Genomic DNA, 20,056 nt, shown 5'->3' with positions numbered 1-20,056 from the left:
GTCACAAAAAGATGCTTGACTATGCATATAATTGATAGCTTTGGAAAGAAAACACTGATGTTTCCAGAACTGCAAAGATATTGTCTGTGAGTGCCCCAGAACAGATCCTACATGCAAAACCAAGTTGAAACTTCAAACTGGAAATGAGTAGGATTTTTGAGGCTCTGTTTTTCATTGTCTCCTTATATGGCTGTGATTGCGCAAGGAATGAGCCTGCCCGATCTATTGTTTCCCCAAGGTGTCTGCAGCATTGTGACGTATTTGTAGGCATATCATTGGAAGATTGACCATAAGAGACTACATTTGCCAGGTGTCCGCCCGGTGTCCTCCGTCGAAATTGGTGTGTCATCTTCAACTGCACGTCTTTTTCCAAGCTATTCCCCGGAGAAAGGAGACTACCACGAACGATATATCAATGAAGAGATATGTGAAAAACACATTGAGGATTGATTCTAAACAGCGTTTGCCGTGTTTCAGTCGATATTATGGAGTTAATTTGGGAAAAAGTTTGCCGTTTTGATGACTGAATTTTCTTTTTTTTTTGGTACCCAAACGTGATGTACAAAACGGAGCGATTTCTCCTACAACAAAGAATCTTTCAGGAAAAACTGAACATTTGCTATGTAACTGAGAGTCTCCTCATTGAAAACATCCGAAGTTCTTCAAAGGTAAATTATTTTATTTGAATCCTTTTCTGGTTTTTGTGCAAATGTTGCCCGCTAAATGCTATGCTAAATGCTACGCTAGCTATCACAAATGCTTGTTTTGCTATGGTTCAAAAGCATATTTTGAAAATCTGAGATGACAGTGTTGTTAACAAAAGTCTAAGCTTGAGAGCAAATATATTTATTTCATTTCATTTGCGATTTTCATGAATAGTTAACGTTGCGTTATGCTAATGAGCTTGAGGCTATAAATAGAATCCCGGATCCGGGATTGCTCGACGCAAGAAGTTAAGAGTGCCTGCTAACATTAATTTATTTTAACTAGGGAAATTGTGTCACTTCTCTTGCGTTCTGTGCAACAGAGTCAGACTATATGCAGCAGTTTGGGCCACCTGGCTCTTTGCGAACTGTGTGAAGAGCATTTCTTCCTAACAAAGACAGCCAACTTCGCCAAACAGGTGATTTAACAAAAGCGCATTTGCGAAAAAAGCACAATCGTTACACAAATGTACGTAACCATAAACATCAATGCCTTTCTAAAAATCACCAAACAGAAGTAAAAAAAATGAAAACCCGCATATTTAGTTAAGAGATCTAGGTTAGCAGGCAATATTGAACTCGGGAAATTGTGTCACTTCTCTTGCGTTCATTGCACGCAGAGTCAGGGTATATGCAACCGTTTGGGCCGCCTGGCTCGTTGCAAACTAATTTGCCAGAATTTTACGTAATTATGACATAACATTGAAGGTTGGGAAATGTAACAGGAATATTTAGATCTATGGATGCTACCTGTTAGATCAAATACAGAACGGTTCTGTATTTCACTGAAAGAATAAACGTTTAGTTTTCAAAATTATAGTTTCCGGATTTGACCATATTAATGACCAAAGGCTCGTATTTCTGCGTGTTATCATGTTATAACTAAGTCTATGATTTGATAGAGCAGTCTGACTGAGCGATGGTAGGCAGCAGCAGGCTCGTAAGCATTCATTCAAACAGCACTTTCGTGCATTTACCAGCAGCTCTTCGCTGTGCTTCAAGCATTGAACTGTTTATGACTTCAAGCCTATCAACTCCCAAGATTGGGCTGGTGTTACCGATGTGAAATGGCTAGCTAGTTAGCGGGGTGCGCGCTAATAGCGTTTCAATCGGTGACGTAACTCGCTCTGAGACCTTGAAGTAGTTGTTCCCCTTTTGGCTTTTGTGGAGCGATGGGTAACGCTGCTTCGAGGGTGGCTGTTGTCGATGTGTTCCTGGTTCGAGCCCAGGCAGGGGCGAGGAGAGGGACGGAAGCTATACTGTTACACTGGCAATACTAAAGTGCCTATAAGAACATCCAATAGTCAAAAGGTATATGAAATACAAATGGTATAGAGAGAAATTGTCCTATAATAACTAAACTAAAACTTCTTACCTGGGAATATTGAAGACTCATGTTAAAAGCAACCACCAGCTTTCATATGTTCTCATGTTCTGAGCAAGGAACTTAAACATTAGTTTTTTTTACATGGCACATATTGCACTTTTACTTTCTTCAACACTTTGTTTTTGCATTATTTAAACCAAATTGAACATGTTTCATTATTTACTTGAGGCTAAATTGATTTTATTGATGTATTATATTAACCTCTCTGGTGCAAGTGGGACGGTAGCGTCCCACCTCGACAAGAGCCAGTGAAATTGCACGGCGTCAAATTCAAAACAACAGAAATCCCATAATTAAAATTCCTCAAACATACAAGTATTATCCACCATTTTAAAGATAAACGTCTTGTAACTCCAACCACAGTGTCCGATTTCAAAAAGGCTTTACTGCGAAAGCACATCATGCGATTATGTTAGTCACACCTAGTCACAGAAAACCATACAGCCATTTTTCCAGCCAAAGAGTCACAAAAAGCAGAAATAGAGATCAAATTAATCACTAACCTTTGATGATCTTCATCAGATGGCACGCTTAGGACTTCATGTTACACAAATGTAAGTTTTTTTTGATAAAGTTCATACTTATATCCAAAAATCTCAGTTTACATTGGCGCGTTATGGTCAGAAATGCATTGTCTCAAACAAACATCCGGTGAAAGTGCAGTGAGCCACATCAAATTATAGAAATACTCATAATAAACATTGATAAATGATACAAGTGTTAAACATACAAATAAAGATAAACTTCCCCTTAATGCAACCGCTGTGTCAGATTTGAAAAAGGCTTTACGGAGAATGCACATTTTGCGATTATGTTAGGTCTGCACCTAGCCACAGAAACCCAGACAGTCATTTTCTAGCCAAGGAGTGTCACAAAAATCAGAAATAGCATTAATCACTTTCCTTTGATGATCTTCATCTGGTGGCACTCCCAGGTCTCCATATTAGACAATAAATGTTTGTTTTGTTCGATAATGTCCCTCTTTCTGACCAAATATCTCCTTTTTGTTTGCGTGTTTTGTCCAGTAATCAGAATGCTTAACTTCTTTGGGACTGGGGGGCAGTATTGAGTAGCTTGGATGAAAAAGGTGCCCAGAGTAAACTGCCTGCTACTCAGGCCCAGTTGCTAATATATGCATATTATAAGTAGAACAGAACGCACATGGCAGGCAAAAACCTGAGAAAAAAATCCAACCAGGAAGTGGGAAATCTGAGGTTTGTAGTTTTTCAAATCATTGCCTATCGAATATAGTGTCTATGGGGTCATATTGCACTTCCTACGGTTTCGACTAGATGTCAGATGTTGTTTGAGGCTTCTACAGTAGTGGGGGCTAATGAGAGCTGAATGAGTCAGGGCTCTGCCAGAGTGGCATGAGCTGCTCACGTGAGAGTTAGCTGCGTTCCATCACATTTCTACAGAGAAGGGAATTCTCCGGTTGAAACATTATTGAAGATTTATGATTTATGATGAAAACATCCTAAAGATTGATTCTATACGAACTGTAATATGACTGTCTGAACTTTCGCCTGGACTTGACCACGCCTCGTTAGTTTGGATTGTGTACTAAACGTGCAACAAAAATAAGCTATTTGGTCATAAATTATGAACTTTATCGAACAAATCAAATATTTATTGTGAAACTGGGATTCCTGGGAGTGCATTCTGATGAAGATCAAAGGGAAGTGAATATTTATAATGATATTTCTGACTTCTGTTGACTCCACAACATGGCGGATATCTGTATGGCTTGTTTTGTTGTCTGAGCACTGTACTCAGATTATTGCATGGTGTGCTTTTTCCGTGAAGTTTTTTTTTAAACTGACACAGCGGTTGAATTAAGGAGAAGTGGATCTAAAATTCCATGCATAACAGTTGTATCTTTTCTCAATGTTTTTTCTGTAAATTGACGTGGCTCTCTGCAAAATCACCAGATGTTTTGGAACATAACGTGCCAATGTAAACTGAGATTTTTGGATATAAATATGAACTTTATCGAACAAAACATACACGTATTGTGTAACATGAAGTCCTATGAGTGTCATCTGATGAAGATCAAAGGTTAGTGATTTATGTTCTCTATTTCTGCTTTTTGTGACTCCTCTTTGGGTGGAAAAATGGTTGTGTTTTTCTGTGATTAGGTACTGACCTAACATAATCGTTTGGTGTGCTTTCATCGTAAAGCCTTTTTGAAATCGGACACTGTGGCTGGATTTACAACAAGTTTATCTTTAAAATGGTGTAAAATACTTGTATGTTTGAGGAATTTTAATTTTGGGATTTCTGTTGTTTTGAATTTGGCGCCCTGCAATTTCACTGGCTGTTGGCGAGGTGGGACGCTACCATCCCACATATCCCACAGAGGTTTTAAGGCACGTGCACTAAGTCCAGACGAAAAGTTTTAAAAAGTCAAATGAAAAAGTTAGTAGAAACATGCCAAAAGATGTTTAAAATCAATCCTCCAGTTGTTTTTGTCATAAATAATATTTCAACCGGACAAAAGCTTCGTCAATAGGAAAGGAGAAACAAGAAAGGCGCATTCCCGATCAGGGCCATGGCTGATGAATGTACATTTTCACTGGCCACTGATTGAAAGTGCTGTATCTCCCTTGTTTTTTAGGAGTAAAAGCCTGAAACAATGCCCAAAGACTGGCCACATGTAGAGGAAGCCATAGAGACCGTGAACTGGGTCCTAAGTCTTTGTATGGTGGATAGGCTTCTAATGGAAAAACAGCCTTTCAAAATAATAGTACTTCCCGGGTTGGATTTTCCTTGGGTTTTTGCCTGCCATATCAGTTCTGTTATACTCACAGATATTATCTTTAAAAGTTTTCAAAACTTTTAGAGTGTTTTCTATCCAAATCTATCTATCAAATCTATAAACTACAGCGAGCTAGCGCTGCATAAACTGTGGTGAGTAGTTGACCCCACGAGAGAGAAAGATAATTTGTTCAAAACTGACAAACTAATTCCTTCAAAAATTAAGAAGGGAGATATATAGTTTTATTTGTTGCAGCTAGCTAGTTTAGCCTATTCAAACAGAGAGGGATGCTATATTAGCTAGCTGGCTCTGGCTATCCAACACGGGAACTATTCCAAGTCAAGGTAAGCTTTTGGTTTTTATTAAATTATTGCCACCGGGGTCCACCACTTTAACTGCTAAACTGCTTTTTGATTGTAATGCATGATTGTAGCGGGTTTACGAACGCATTAGATCTAGTAGCTATGTTGACTATAATGTTAGATAATATGGTGACAACAGTGTAAGGCTGTGTGTAGTAGTTACCAGTTATGATATGAAGGTTTGGCTTGGAAAGTTTTTTTTTGCCTGGTCACAGACAGCTGAGGTGCTATGCACTTAGGTCCACAAGTGAAGGGATAAGGTGAGAGGAGATTGCGTAGATGCGAGAAGGAATAATACAATGAGCAAATGATCATGCTGTTTGTATGTGGCTGCCATAAAGGTGAACTGTATGTGTGTGTGGGTGATCAGGGGTGTCTTCATTCCGCCGAGTCGGTTGAAAAACATTTCTTAAAACGGACGCAAACGTAACGGGGGTAAATATACCTGAATTTGTCCAATAGAAACTTTAGTTTGCAACTGCTGGACTCATGATTACACCCTAGCTTAGATAGACGCAGGAAAGAGTGTGCAAGGCGGTATTGAATGTCACCGTCTGTCACCTTGATTCCTCTAATTTCTCTCTCGACCTACGGTGTAAACTTTAATTCGTGGACAAGGTTGTAACAACCTCATGATGGGTATAGGGAGAATTTGAGTATAATGTAGTAGCTTAACCTATCTATGTTACATTGAACTGGGTGAATGGAATATGAATGACAGTCATCCAATATGCTCTAATAGAAATAAGGCTGTGCTCATTAAAAAAAAGTTGTCATCTTAAAAACAGCAATGCTTTGGTTATATTACATCATCTGGAGTACAATGTGTAGCCTAACCTTGTGTAATGGAAAACCCTAGCGGTAATGTTAACCTCTCTCAGAATTCACACTTTAGGAAAAAATGTAACTAGACAAAACTTGGCAGTTCTGCCTGTTAGAAAGGGTTGAAGGTGCAGTTTCAGAATAGTGATCTGTCCAAATGTTGACAAGTAAGACATAGGCTACAGGGTTTCCGTTAGGAAAATGTGAGTGGCACCGGACATTTGCAACATTTAAATTCACCAGACATGAGAAATCTCCCGTACCCATATGCATTGGATGCGTAACCTGATCAGGAATCACATTTCAATGATGGTAATTAATATTAACAGAACATGCAAGTTGAGAATGCAATGATGTGCTGTCCTTCTTACTGATGTGCACTTTGAAGAGGTTAGAATAACTGTCCACATTAACTTTTCCTCAACCAGCAAGACGAGTGACAAACAGCAAAATCAGTCAATCTACTATCCCCCATAGAAAAGTTTGCATATAGTATTGGCCAGCTTGTTGAGAAATAACCTATTCCAAAACAGACTGTGGTGGGAAGATAGAGTCCAAATTCATACTAACAGTTGGCCTAGGCTACAAACATACAATTATTTTATAAAGCAATTGGTCTGATGCAACAGATCAGAACCGTTAGCTTAAAATGTTGATAAACTATAATTTCTTCACATTATAAGCATGGCAAGGCAGTAGTCTTATGTGCAAATGTTTGTTCCATAATTCAATTAGCAGGAAAACACAATTGTCAAAACAGCACTGCAGATGTGAGCAGTTTCATGTGACAGATGAAAATATCCCTTCGAAATGTAGAAAGAGAGGAGATCTAATTGGCTACTTTAAAGCAAGGTACAACATGCCTCATAATTTTTTAAATGAAGTATATGTTTTCAAAATGCATAGCCTACTGCCTCCAGATCATTACAAAGTGGTGTGCGACACGCTCATGAAGCCTGCCTTCCGTTGCCATTTGAGAAGCTGCAGCAGCTCTCGCCTGTCTGGCAGATATTCCACTCAGACTGTATGGGTGTGATAAATAAGATACATAATGAATATACTGTAGCCTAAACACTCACCAATTTAATTCCACTAAATTATGCAAATTGACCTATAAGCATGACCCTTTGTAAGTCGCTCTGGATAAGAGCGTCTGCTAAATGACTTAAATGTAAATGTAAATGTATTTACATCGACTGGTATTTCCACAATTGAATAGGCTAAAAAGCAGTAATACCAAATGCTAATTTTATTTACCGGCTTTCCTATTTTTGTATTGGCCAAAATCCGACTATTACTGCCTTATGGAAACCCTGGCACTGTACTACATGCATGACATCAAAAGATGGGTCTTAAAATATGATTTTCCAAATATAAACTTGGCCATGGAGCCCTAATATACAGTACATACAGTATAGTCCAGGGGTGCCAAACATACAGCCTGGTACAATCAGGCCCCTCGGTGGCTTGAGTAAAGCGTATTTTAATTAACTCGGCTCTTTCTGAGTCCTCCTCTTTGGTAGTGTGACAGTCAGTGTGACACTGGTCATTCTAGTTTTCAGGTATGTCGTAGGGGTGTGCCTTAGAGCTTGCTGATAAGGGAATATTTATAGTCTCCTGACAGGTAGACAGATCATTGTCCTAATCTATAAGCGCATGTAGACATCTCATTGAAGACGTATCATTTTAAACAAAAGAACACAATGAGGGAAAAAGTGATTACATTATATACGACAGCATACGCTGCATTCAGCTTTGACAATACTCAGTGCTGTAATGTACTTAAGTAAAAAATACTTTAAAGAACTACTTAAATAGTTTTTTGGGGTATCTATACTTTTCTTTACTATTTATATTTGACAACTTTTACTCCACTACACTCTTAAAGAAAAGAAAGTACTTCTTACTCCATACATTTTCCACGACACCAAAAAGTACTCATTACATGTTGAATGCTTAGCAGGACAGGAACATGGTCCAATTCACACACTTATCAAGAGAATATCTCTGGTCATCCCTACTGATCTGGCAGACTCACTAAACACACATAGTTTGTTTGTAAATTATGTCTGAACTGTGAGATGTAGTACAGAGTTAGGCCAATATTTGACCGTTCAGAGCATAACACATGGTAATTGCCTACAATGAACATAATCCATTGTGCACCTACACTACATGACCAAAAGTATGCAGACACCTGCTTGTCAAAAATCTCATTCCAAAATCATGGGCATTAACATGGAGTTGGTCCCCCTTTTGCAGCTAAAACAGCCTCCACCCTTCTCCACCCTTTCCACTAGATGTTGTAAAATTGCTGCAGGGACTTGCTTCCATTCAGCCACAAGATCACTAGTGAGGTCGGGCACTGACGTTGGGTGATTAGCAGTCAGCGTTCCAATTCATCCCAAAGGTGTTCATAAGGTTTGAGGTCAGGGCTCTGTGCAGGCCAGTCAAGTTCTTCCACACCAATTTCAACAAACCAGTTCTGTATGGACATTGCTTTGTGCATGGGGGAATTTTCATGCTGAAACAGGAAATGGCCTTTCCCAAATTGTTGCCAAAATTGAAAGCACAGAATATCATTGTATGCAGTAGCGTTAAGATTTTCCTTCACTGGAACGAAGTGGCCTGGGCCGGAACGATGAAATACAGCCCCAGACCAGTATTCCTCCTCCATCAAACTTTACAGCTGCACTATGCATTGGGGCAGGTAGTGTTCCCCTGCCATCCAACAAACCCAGATTCACCCATCGAACTGCCAGATGTGATTCATCACGTTTCCACTTCCATGGCCGAGCTTTACATCACTCCAGCCGATGCTTGGCATTGCGCATGGTGATCTTAGGTTTGTGTGCAGCTGCTCGGCCATGGAAACCCATTTCATGAAGCTCCTGACTAACAGTTCTTGCACTGCCCTTGCTTCCAGAAGCAGTTTGAAATTCAGAGTATTGCAACCGAGGACAGACGATTTTTACGAGCTTCAGCACTTAGTGGTCCCGTTCTGTGAACTTCTGTGGCCTAACATTTTGTGGCTGAGCCGGTGTTGTTCCTAGATGTTTCCACTTCACAATAACAGCAAACAAATACAGTTGACCGGGCCAGCTCTAGCAGGGCAGAAATTTGATGAACTGACTTGTTGGAAAGGTGGCATCCTATGACAGTACCACATTGAAAGTCACTGTGCTCTTTAGTAAAGCCATTCTACTGCCAATGTTTGTCTATAGAGATCGCATGGCTGTGTGCTCGATTTTATACACCTGTCAGCAATGGGTGTGGCTGAAATAGCCGAATCCGCTAATTTGAAGGGGTGTCCACATACTTTTGTATATATACAGTGCCTTGCGAAAGTATTCGGCCCCCTTGAACCTTGCGACCTTTTGCCACATTTCAGGCTTCAAACATAAAGATATAAAACTGTATTTTTTTGTGAGGAATCAACAACAAGTGGGACACAATCATGAAGTGGAACGACATTTATTGGATATTTCAAACTTTTTTAACAAATCAAAAACTGAAAAATTGGGCATGCAAAATTATTCAGCCCCCTTAAGTTAATACTTTGTAGCGCCACCTTTTGCTGCGATTACAGCTGTAAGTCGCTTGGGGTATGTCTCTATCAGTTTTGCACATCGAGAGACTGATTTTTTTTCCCATTCCTCCTTGCAAAACAGCTCGAGCTCAGTGAGGTTGGATGGAGAGCATTTGTGAACAGCAGTTTTCAGTTCTTTCCACAGATTCTCGATTGGATTCAGGTCTGGACTTTGACTTGGCCATTCTAACACCTGGATATGTTTATTTTTGAACCATTCCATTGTAGATTTTGCTTTATGTTTTGGATCATTGTCTTGTTGGAAGACAAATCTCCGTCCCAGTCTCAGGTCTTTTGCAGACTCCATCAGATTTTCTTCCATAATGGTCCTGTATTTGGCTCCATCCATCTTCCCCTCAATTTTAACCATCTTCCCTGTCCCTGCTGAAGAAAAGCAGGCCCAAACCATGATGCTGCCACCACCATGTTTTACAGCGGGGATGGTGTGTTCAGGTTGATGAGCTGTGTTGCTTTTACGCCAAACATAACGTTTTGCATTGTTGTCAAAATGTTCAATTTTGGTTTCATCTGACCAGAGCACCTTCTTCCACATGTTTGGTGTGTCTCCCAGGTGGCTTGTGGCAAACTTTAAACAACACTTTTTATGGATATCTTTAAGAAATGGCTTTCTTCTTGCCACTCTTCCATAAAGGCCAGATTTGTGCAATATACAACTGATTGTTGTCCTATGGACAGAGTCTCCCACCTCAGCTGTAGATCTCTGCAGTTCATCCAGAGTGATCATGGGCCTCTTGGCTGCATCTCTGATCAGTCTTCTCCTTGTATGAGCTGAAAGTGGGACGGCCAGGTCTTGGTAGATTTGCAGTGGTCTGATACTCCTTCCATTTCAATATTATCGATTGCACAGTGCTCCTTGGGATGTTTAAAGCTTGGGAAATCTTTTTGTATCCAAATCCGGCTTTAAACTTCTTCACAACAGTATCTCGGAGCTGCCTGGTGTGTTCCTTGTTCTTCATTTTTATTTTATTTTACTAGGCAAGTCAGTTAAGAACAAATTCTTATTTTCAATGACGGCCTAGGAAGAGTGGGTTAACTGCCTGTTCAGGGGCAGAATGACAGATTTGTACCTTGTCAGCTCGGGGGTTTGAACTTGCAACCTTTCGGTTACAAGTCCAACGCTCTAACCACTAGGCTACCCTGCCGTATTCATGATGCTCTCTGCGCTTTTAACGGACCTCTGAGACTATCACAGTGCAGGTGCATTTATACGGAGACTTGATTACACACAGGTGGTTTGTATTTATCATCATTAGTCATTTAGGTCAACATTGGATCATTCAGAGATCCTCACTGAACTTCTGGAGAGAGTTTGCTGCACTGAAAGTAAAGGGGCTGAATAATTTTGCACGCCCAATTTTTCAGTTTTTGATTTGTTAAAAAAGTTTAAAATATCCAATAAATGTCGTTCCACTTCATAATTGTGTCCCACTTGTTGTTGATTCTTCACAAAAAATACAGTTTTATATCTTTATATTTGAAGCCTGAAATGTGGCAAAAGGTCGCAAAGTTCAAGGGGGCGAATACTTTCGTAAGGCACTGTAGTGTACTTCTCCAGTCTGTGTTTCTTTTACGCCTGCTACGTTAGGTTAGTGTGGGGCAGACATGGAGAGAAGAAAGCGCGGTCGTGAGGGCATATAGAAAGCAGCTGTTGCATCAGAAGGTATTTCTACCTGACAATACATGATCTAAGTGATTGATAGTTGCTAATCAGTAGTCATAAAAGTATGCCTTATGTACTTTGAAGAACTACAAAACGGCCTATTTCTCAGGACCAGATGCTAGAATATGCATATAATTGACAGCTTAGGATAGAAAAAAACTCTAAAGTTTCCAAAACTGTCAAAATATTGTCTGTGAGTATAACAGAACTGCTATTGCAAGCGAAACCCTGAGGAAAATCAAATCAGGAAGTGCCTCTTATTTTGAAACCGTTGTGTTCCTCTGCATCCCTATTGGCCATTGAAAGGGATATCAACCAGATTCCTTTTTCTACATATTCCCTAAGGTGTGTACAGCCTTTAGACGTAGTTTCACACCTTTATGTTGAAGAATGAGCATAAACGACTACATTGCGTAAGTGGCCAGCTGAGGGCTCTCAAGAGTGATTCTTGCGTAAAAGACAGAGGTAGTCATTTTTCCTCTAGCTCCTATTGAAAAGCCAACTGAAAAGCCACCTTGAGGATTGATTATAAAAAACGTTTGCCATGTTTCTGTCGATATTATGGATATAATTTAGATTTTTTTTGGGGGGGGGGCGTTGTCGTGACCGCTATTTCCGCTGGATTTCTCAACATAACGTGACCAACAAACGGAGGTATTTTGGGTATAAAAATCATCTTTATGGAACAAAAGGAACATTTGCTGTCTCACCGGGAGTCTCGTGAGTGAAAACATCTGAAGATCAAAAGGTATTTGATTAATTTGATTGCTTTTCGTGACCAAGCTTCCTGCTGCTAGCTGGACAGCCTAATTGGGCAGCCTAATTTGCCAGAATTTTACGTAATTATGACATAACATTCAAATCAAATCAAATTTTATTTGTCACATACACATGGTTAGCAGATGTTAATGCGAGTGTAGCGAAATGCTTGTGCTTCTAGTTCCGACAATGCAGTAATAACCAACAAGTAATCTAACTAACAATACCTAAACTACTGTCTTATACACAGTGTAAGGGGATAAAGAATATGTACATAAGGATATATGAATGAGTGATGGTACAGAGCAGCATAGGCAAGATACAGTAGATGGTATCGAGTACAGTATATACATATGAGATGAGTATGTAAACAAAGTGGCATAGTTAAAGTGGCTAGTGATACATGTATTACATAAGGATGCAGTCGATGATTTAGAGTACAGTATATACGTATGCATATGAGATGAATAATGTAGGATGAATAATGTAGGGTAAGTAACATTATATAAAGTAGCATTGTTGAAGGTTGTGCAATGTAACAGGAATATTTAGACTTATGGATGCCACCCGTTAGATAAAATACGGAACGGTTCTGTATTTCACTGAAAGAATAAACATCTTGTTTTCGAGATGATGGTTTCTGGATTCGACCATATTAATGACCTAAGGCTCGTATTTCTGTGTGTTATCATGTTATCATGTTATAAGTCTATGATTTGATAGAGCAGTCTGACTGAGCGGTGGTAGGCAGCAGCAGGCTCGTAAGCATTCATTCAAACAGCACTTTTGTGCGTTTGCCAGCAGCTGTTTATGACTTCACTCCCGAGATTAGGCTCGTGTAAGCGATGTGAAATGGCTAGCTAGTTAGCGGGGTGCGTGCTAATAGCGTTTCAAACGTCACTCGCTCTGAGACTTGGAGCAGTTATTCCCCTTTCTCTGCATGGGTAACGCTGCTTCGAGGGTGGCTGTTGTCGTTGTGTTCCTGGTTCGTGCCCAGGTAGGAGCGAGGAGAGGGACGGAAGCTATACTGTTACACTGGCAATACTAAAGTGCCTATAAGAACATCCAATAGTCAAAGGTTAATGAAATACAAATGGTATAGAGAGAAATAGTCCTATAATTCTTATAATAACTACAACCTAAAACTTCTTACCTGGGAATATTGAAGACTCCTGTTAAAAGGAAGCACCCGCTTTCATATGTTCTCATGTTCTGAGCAAGGAACTTAAACGTTAGCTTTCTTACATGGCACATATTGCACTTTTACTTTCTTCTCCGACACTTTGTTTTTGCATTATTTAAACATGTTTCATTATTTATTTGAGGCTAAATTGAGTTTATTAATGTATTATATTAAGTTAAAATAAGTGTTCATTCAGTATTGTTGTAATTGTCATGATTACAAATAAATAAAAATCGTCCGATTAATCGGTATCGGCTCTTTTTGGTCCTCCAATAATCGGTATCGGCGTTGAAAAATCATAATCAGTCGACCTCTAGTCACTACCATCATGGGACTTTTAGGAAGTTTTATCCTGTGTTACAGCAGCATTCCATCCAAATAATTGAATCAAAAATCTGCAGTTATTTTTTCTCAACCGAACCAGCCCCAAAAAGCACTAATTGCTCAGCAGGGTTCGGGGGAAAGATTAGCTAACATGTAATTCAATAGTTGCAAAGTAGCAAGTAGTTGAAAAGTTACTAATGAGCTAAAATTTAAAAAAAAAAATGTCCGTGATGAGATTCAAACATAACCTTTGGGCTGTTAGAGATTCGCGTTATAGGCCCACTCATCCACTCCGACTTACCACCCTCTCGTTTTTGCTTTAAGTAACCCCTCTTATGTCACCATCCCAAACATAACACATCATACTATTTGGTTATTCCAGATTTACTTTTACTATGTTACGTCTAGTCTGAGACCAGGCTGGACTATCAGTGACTGACAGAAAAACTTCTAATGCACAACCAAATTTCGAAATGCCACATTCTGTATTATAATTACGTTATTCTAACTCGCAACAGTAAGTTGAGAGCCCAATTGAGTTCCTAAAAAACGAGAGAAAGGGGCAACCACCAGTTGCCCATCCCTGCAATAGGGTTTATATATCAAATATAACATAACACACAGTTAGCTAGCTGAATAAAATCAACTCCATAGTGAAGGAAACAGGAGTTGAGTTTAATCAGCGAACAAAAGCTAGCGCTTTTATGACACGTGTAGAAAACACAAGACATCACCAACCTCTATTCAATCGGTTATTTTTCATCTGTGTCTTTGTTGGAGAAATAACGAAGGCGTCAAATCCTGCTTAATTGGGGATAACCTGCACACGTAGCTCTACACAGCTCGCCGACGATTCCACCAGTTAATGGTCGTTCGCGAACGGCTATTCTTGAGTGGCTCTTTTGTGGTGAATGTCTCGAAGCGAATCGCATTGGCGAAAGAGCCGTGTATTTGACTCCCTGATGTGCATACTGCTAATACTGCTTTAAGAGCTCAAAACGTTTTTCTGCAGATAGGTTACAACATAATGATCTAAAAATAGTGAATCCTCACTGCAGAAACAATAAATAGTCCAATCAGTTCCACTCTGATTTGTTTCAGTGCGTAAAAAATATGTACTTGTTTTTTTTGCAGGCCATATAATAATTTGGCCAGGTGAGTTACCATTTTTTTTGAGCGCGCATTTCACTATCTGGCATAATGGTATCCTACCTTTTGGGCTTTACATTGGAGATTTGCTCATTTTTCTTCGTTCCAGCAAATATTTGTATAACTAAGCCAAGATAGACCGGAGCCTGTAGTTTCCAATGGGAGAAAAGTAATCATAGGGCAGACCCAACCATGAGCTAGTGAGATCCTATTGGCGTGTTCTAGCATTTATTTTCATATTTCAGTTATGGAACGCCTACTCTGTGAAGTGCACATGTGCAATAACTCAATTCCCCTTGCACTCCTTCTAAACAACGCAATTTTATTTTTTACTTTGTCAAAGGATAAAAAACGCAGTCCCCTATTTGTTGCAGAGTCTATATTTGTAAACAGACAGCTGTATGGAGATCAAATGTTTAATCGATGAGAAAATGTGCAGAATGTGCAGAGAATCTATCTCGCGCCGTCTTCTCTCACTGCCAGCAACTGTGCTTCCTCTCATCACCATATTTGGTAGTGAGTGGAAATGCCAACCGGATGCTTCACATTTAAACATCCGGTGATCTGTGGATCTAGGTCGATTTTTAAGCGTTTTGAACCAAAAGTCGTTTGGGAGCCAAATGAGCCGGCTCTTTTACGTGAGCGGAGCCGGATGAGCTGCATTGACTCCGATAGCAGGATTAATTTACGCTCCTCCTGCTCAGCGGATGCTCGCAGGAAAATACATAATGAGCATAGAGAAGAACAATACATGTTTAGAACTGATCATTGATGGCATGATGCATGAATGACTGCAATTAATTGATTATTTAATGTACTGATGGACACAGCTTTGTAGAACCAAAACATACACAGCCTCTGCTCAATAAACTCTAGAGCGAATTGTTTGGGGGACTGCAGTTCGTGAACAACTGCTTATCGTATTGCCTGGCAACACAAACTCCTATTTCCCAAACGCTACACCACGCTCACGGACGTTAGTTTCTTTTCTGCGAGAAATATCAAAGATAGAACACATAGAGACCCAGATAACCTGCGCCTGTTTAGGTGATACAAAAATACTCTTAACATTTAAATTAAACTATTTAAGAGTCCTGTGTAGTATTTTAGAATGTTGATACTTTGTGCAAGGCAATTGATAAGCATTAAAAACATTGTAGATAGAACTTACCGAGTGGTGCAGAATTTCTACAGATGGTGGTTCGAGACCAGCACAATTGGCCCAGCGTCGTTAGGGTAGGGTTTGGCCGACCGGGAGGTCCTTCTCCCTCAGGGCTGTAGCGACTCCTGTGGCGGGCAAGGCGCATGCACGCTGACGTGTTCACCAGGTGTATGGCGTTTCCTACGAAATAAAATGTTTTTTTGTGGATGGATATAATTTGTATGTATAAAATGTGTAAAATAGTAATATTAAAAATTAATAAAATCGGGTAATTTTGTATACATTTATTTAAATTTGCATTGGGCCGCTTCTGGGGGGATTCTGGTAAGAATTCATTTTGGTCGACGGAAATGGCCCAATATACTTGGGCCGATTCTGTGGTGTCATTCATTTTGATTAAGGGCCGAGTCCGACACCCGATTCTGGGCCGATTCAATCAGTTTCGGTCCCCCTAATGAGGGCCGCTTCTGGACCGATTCCTCATTGCTAGCTGGGTGTGCAGTATTTTTTTATGTATTATTTCTTACATTGTTAGGCCAGAAAATCTTAAGTGTTAATTCATACAGCCGGGAAGAACTATTGGATATCAGAGAGACGTCACCAGCACAACCAGCACTACGACCAAGAATACAACTTTTCCAAAGCGGATCCTTTGTCTGTACCTCCCAGGGCATTTGAACTGATTCCAGAGGTCAACCCAAAACAATGCCGTCGGAGCGGTCTTCTCGTGAGGCTTTGGATGCGCGCACACCACCCACCCTTACCGAGTATATTACTCGCTAATGTCCAGGCTCTAGTTTACAAAGTCAACAAAATTAAGACAAGAGTTGCTTTTCAAAGAGATATCCGGGATTGTAACATACTCTGTTTCACAGAGACATGACTAGCTGGGGGCATGCAGTCAGAGTCCAGGATTTTCAGTGCATCGCGCGGACAGGAACAAACATCTCTCTGGTAAGAAGAACGGCAGGGGTGCATGTTTCATGATTAACGACTCATGGTGTAATTGTAACAACATACAAGAACTCAAGTTATTTTGATAACCTGACCAAGAATTCCTCACAATCAAAAGCCCATCTCCTCGGTTATCGACACAGCCGTGTATATCCCCCCACAAGCAGATACCAAGACGGCCATCCAGGAACTTCACTGGACTTTATGCAAACTGGAAACCATATATCCTGAGGTTGCATTTATTGTAGCTGGGGATTTTAACAAAGCTTATCTGAGTAAAAAGCAACCTAAATTTTATCAGCATATTGATTGCAGTACACGAGCGAGTAACACACTCGACCACTGCTACTCTAACTTCCGCGATGCATACAAGGCCCTCCACCGCCCTCCTTTTGGCAAATCTGACCATGACTCCATCTTGTTGCTTCCCTCCTATAGGCAGAAACTAAACAGGAAGCACCCATGCTTAAGTCTATCCAGCTCTGGTCTGACCAATCAGATTCCACGCTTCAAGATTGCTTCGATCACGTGGACTGGGATATGTTCCGGGTAGCCTCTGTGATAAGGTGCGTCTTGATGAGAGGTGTAGGAGTCAGGCGCAGGAGAGCAGGGATTTCTGAGAAGCGTGTTTAATATAGATATATGTATACATAGTCCACCAATACAAAATTGGCCCAGATGAATATCCAAACTACGCTCTCGAAGGAATGGAAACTCGTGTCAATTCATGGAGGAACAACCACAGTTCCGACACTACATACACGTACGTAAATGTGAAAACAATAAACCGCATAGAATACTGAACGCTAATACCCACAAGCTTAATACTGCACGAATTAAGGCAGGTAACAGGTGCCCTATATACACGCAGAAATAAAAGCAATTGAAACCAGGTGTGAAAAGGAACACAGACAAAACAACCAGAAAAGGAACAAACTGAAACAAACTGAAATGGTCCACCCACACAGACAGAGTGGTGAAAAAGGTGCACCAGCGCCTCTTCAACCTCAGGAGGTTGTATCACCGCCTGGTATGGCAACTGCACCGCCCACAACCGCAAGGCTCTCCAGAGGGTGGTGCGGTCCGGACAGTGCATCACTGGGGGCAAACTACCTGCCCTCCTGGACACCAACACCACCCGATGTCACAGGAAGGTCAAAAAGATCATCCAGGACAACAACCACCTGAGCCACTGCCTGTTCACCCCACTATTTTTTATTTTATCTTTATTTAACTAGTCAAGTCAGTTAAGAACAAATTCTTATTTTCAATGACAGCCTAGGAACAGTGGGTTAACTGCCTGTTCAGGGGCAGAACAACAGATTTGTATTTTGTCAGCTTGGGATTTGAACTTGCAACCTTCAAATTACTAGCCCAATGCTTTAACCACTAGGCTACCCTGCCACCCAGAAGGTGAGGTCAGTACAGATGCATCAAATCTGGGACAGAGAGACTGAAAAACAGCTTCTATCTCAAGGCCATCAGACTGTTAAACAGCCATCACTAACATTGAGTGGCTGCTGCCAACATACTGACTCAAATCTCTAGCCACTTCAATAATAAAAAATTGGATGTAATAAATGTATCACTAGTCACTTTAAACTATGCCACTTAATATAATGTTTACACACCACACATTACTCCTATGCCGTTCGGCCATCGGTCATCCATATATTTATATGTACATATTCTTATTCATTCCTTTACACTTGTGTGTATAAGGTCGTTGTTTTGAAATTGTTAGATTACTTGTTAGATATTACTGCATGGTCGGAACTAGACTGGGTCCAGGACCCAGTTGCACAGGGCGGGGTCGAGACCCAGGGTCACAAATGACAGCTCCAATATTCTCATGACTCTTTCGAGTTTTCAGTTCCTTGTTCGACGGTAGGTGGCCATGTGTACTCTGGGCATTACTGACTCAAATTAACAAAATTAGTGTAATGATTCGTTATTTTTACTGAACAAGTCGAAAAGATCCGAGTCAGTAAAAATACCCGAACTTCCCATCACTAGCTCAAGTGAAGCAAAAGTACCACCGCTTGCTGGTGCTGGTTCTTCTTCTTCGATAATTTGACAGTCCGCAAACAAACGTTACAGCTGCATGCCACCACCTACCGTACTGGAGTGTGTTAATCACAGTTCACAGACAAAATGAATAAAGAACCAAACAGAATCACACTACTACACGGGCAGCTACTATTGGCAACAGTTCAACAGAGTATACTGAGAGTTCATCTGTTAGTCTTTGACATAACTCCATATCAAATTGAGGAATGTAAACGCCTGCTTCTGTATGACCACTATCGGTTGCTGGCTCCATACAACTTCCTGGTAAAAAGGAGGCTAATAGCCTACACAGATTTAAATTTGATTCAGGAGTAATAGCCTATGTATGCTGACAGACAACTAATTGAAATCAAACGTGTTAAAAATGTATTGCGATTCAATCGAGAGTTCTATTGTAGGCTACAACTACAATCATATGTTACAATTAAGATGACTATGATAAGAATGTATAGGACTGCTGGTTGCTATGCAGTTCAACTCGACCACCCAGCGGCAAGAAAAACAAATGAAATACAGAAATCCAGTGGTGAGAAATGTAACAGTAGATCACCACAAGGTGGTAGCCTTGTATAAGGGACTGTTGACAACATTCACAGACAAGTGGACATTCTTGTCCTCAAGGTGTCGTGTACATTATGTATGGTAGATATGATTTTATGTCCAAGTCATAGTATTGCAGTCTGGTAGATTTCCAGTAAAAAATGTTTAGCAAATATACCCATTGGTTCAAGAAGTATTATAAATTGGGTGGTTCAAGATCTGAATGCTGATTGACTGACAGCCGTGGCATATCAGACATTATATACAACTAATGTAGCCTATGACAACAACTGTTTCACCTTATCAGAAGCAAACATGCTCTTAGAGAGCGTGGCTTTAATTGAAAGAGGAAGCTGTGGTTAGCTCACTTTACCTATCTATTAGTGGGATTGACCTGTGGTTTGACCTCAGTGATGGGCCCTTAAGTGACTAAGACTTTAGTATTGTGGGACTGGAATATGGTGTGGTGGTGTCACTATTCCCTCTCCCATTTTGTATTAATTTGATATCCCCTGATAAATGATGTTGTTGAGTCGCTTCATTTGTCCGTCTAATGCACTAATGCGCTGTTGTGTCCGCTTCTTCATCTACAAGACCTTCGGACTTACTCAC

At 40.3% G+C, this 20,056-nt stretch overlaps 1 protein-coding gene across 6 annotated transcripts in view; it reads right to left on the bottom strand.

The window, feature by feature from the left end:
- LOC135549693 (DENN domain-containing protein 3-like) overlaps nt 1–15,973 on the bottom strand; it is a 54,561-nt gene extending 38,588 nt beyond the window's left edge. For 2 of the 6 annotated variants that reach the window (XM_064979900.1, XM_064979903.1), the window contains exon 1: nt 14,308–14,607. The gene's annotated coding sequence lies outside the window, so the exon portion shown is untranslated. Of the gene's footprint in view, nt 1–14,307; nt 14,608–14,781; nt 14,903–15,889 lie in introns of those variants that run through there. The other 4 variants (XM_064979904.1, XM_064979905.1, XM_064979902.1 and 1 more) reach the window with 3 other exon arrangements.
- Between the last annotated feature and the right edge of the window lie 4,083 nt (nt 15,974–20,056).

The sequence above is a fragment of the Oncorhynchus masou genome, chromosome 12 (assembly GCF_036934945.1).
Source record: "Oncorhynchus masou masou isolate Uvic2021 chromosome 12, UVic_Omas_1.1, whole genome shotgun sequence".
Lineage (NCBI taxonomy): Eukaryota > Metazoa > Chordata > Actinopteri > Salmoniformes > Salmonidae > Oncorhynchus > Oncorhynchus masou.
This window is presented reverse-complemented; position numbering and strand designations above follow the sequence as displayed.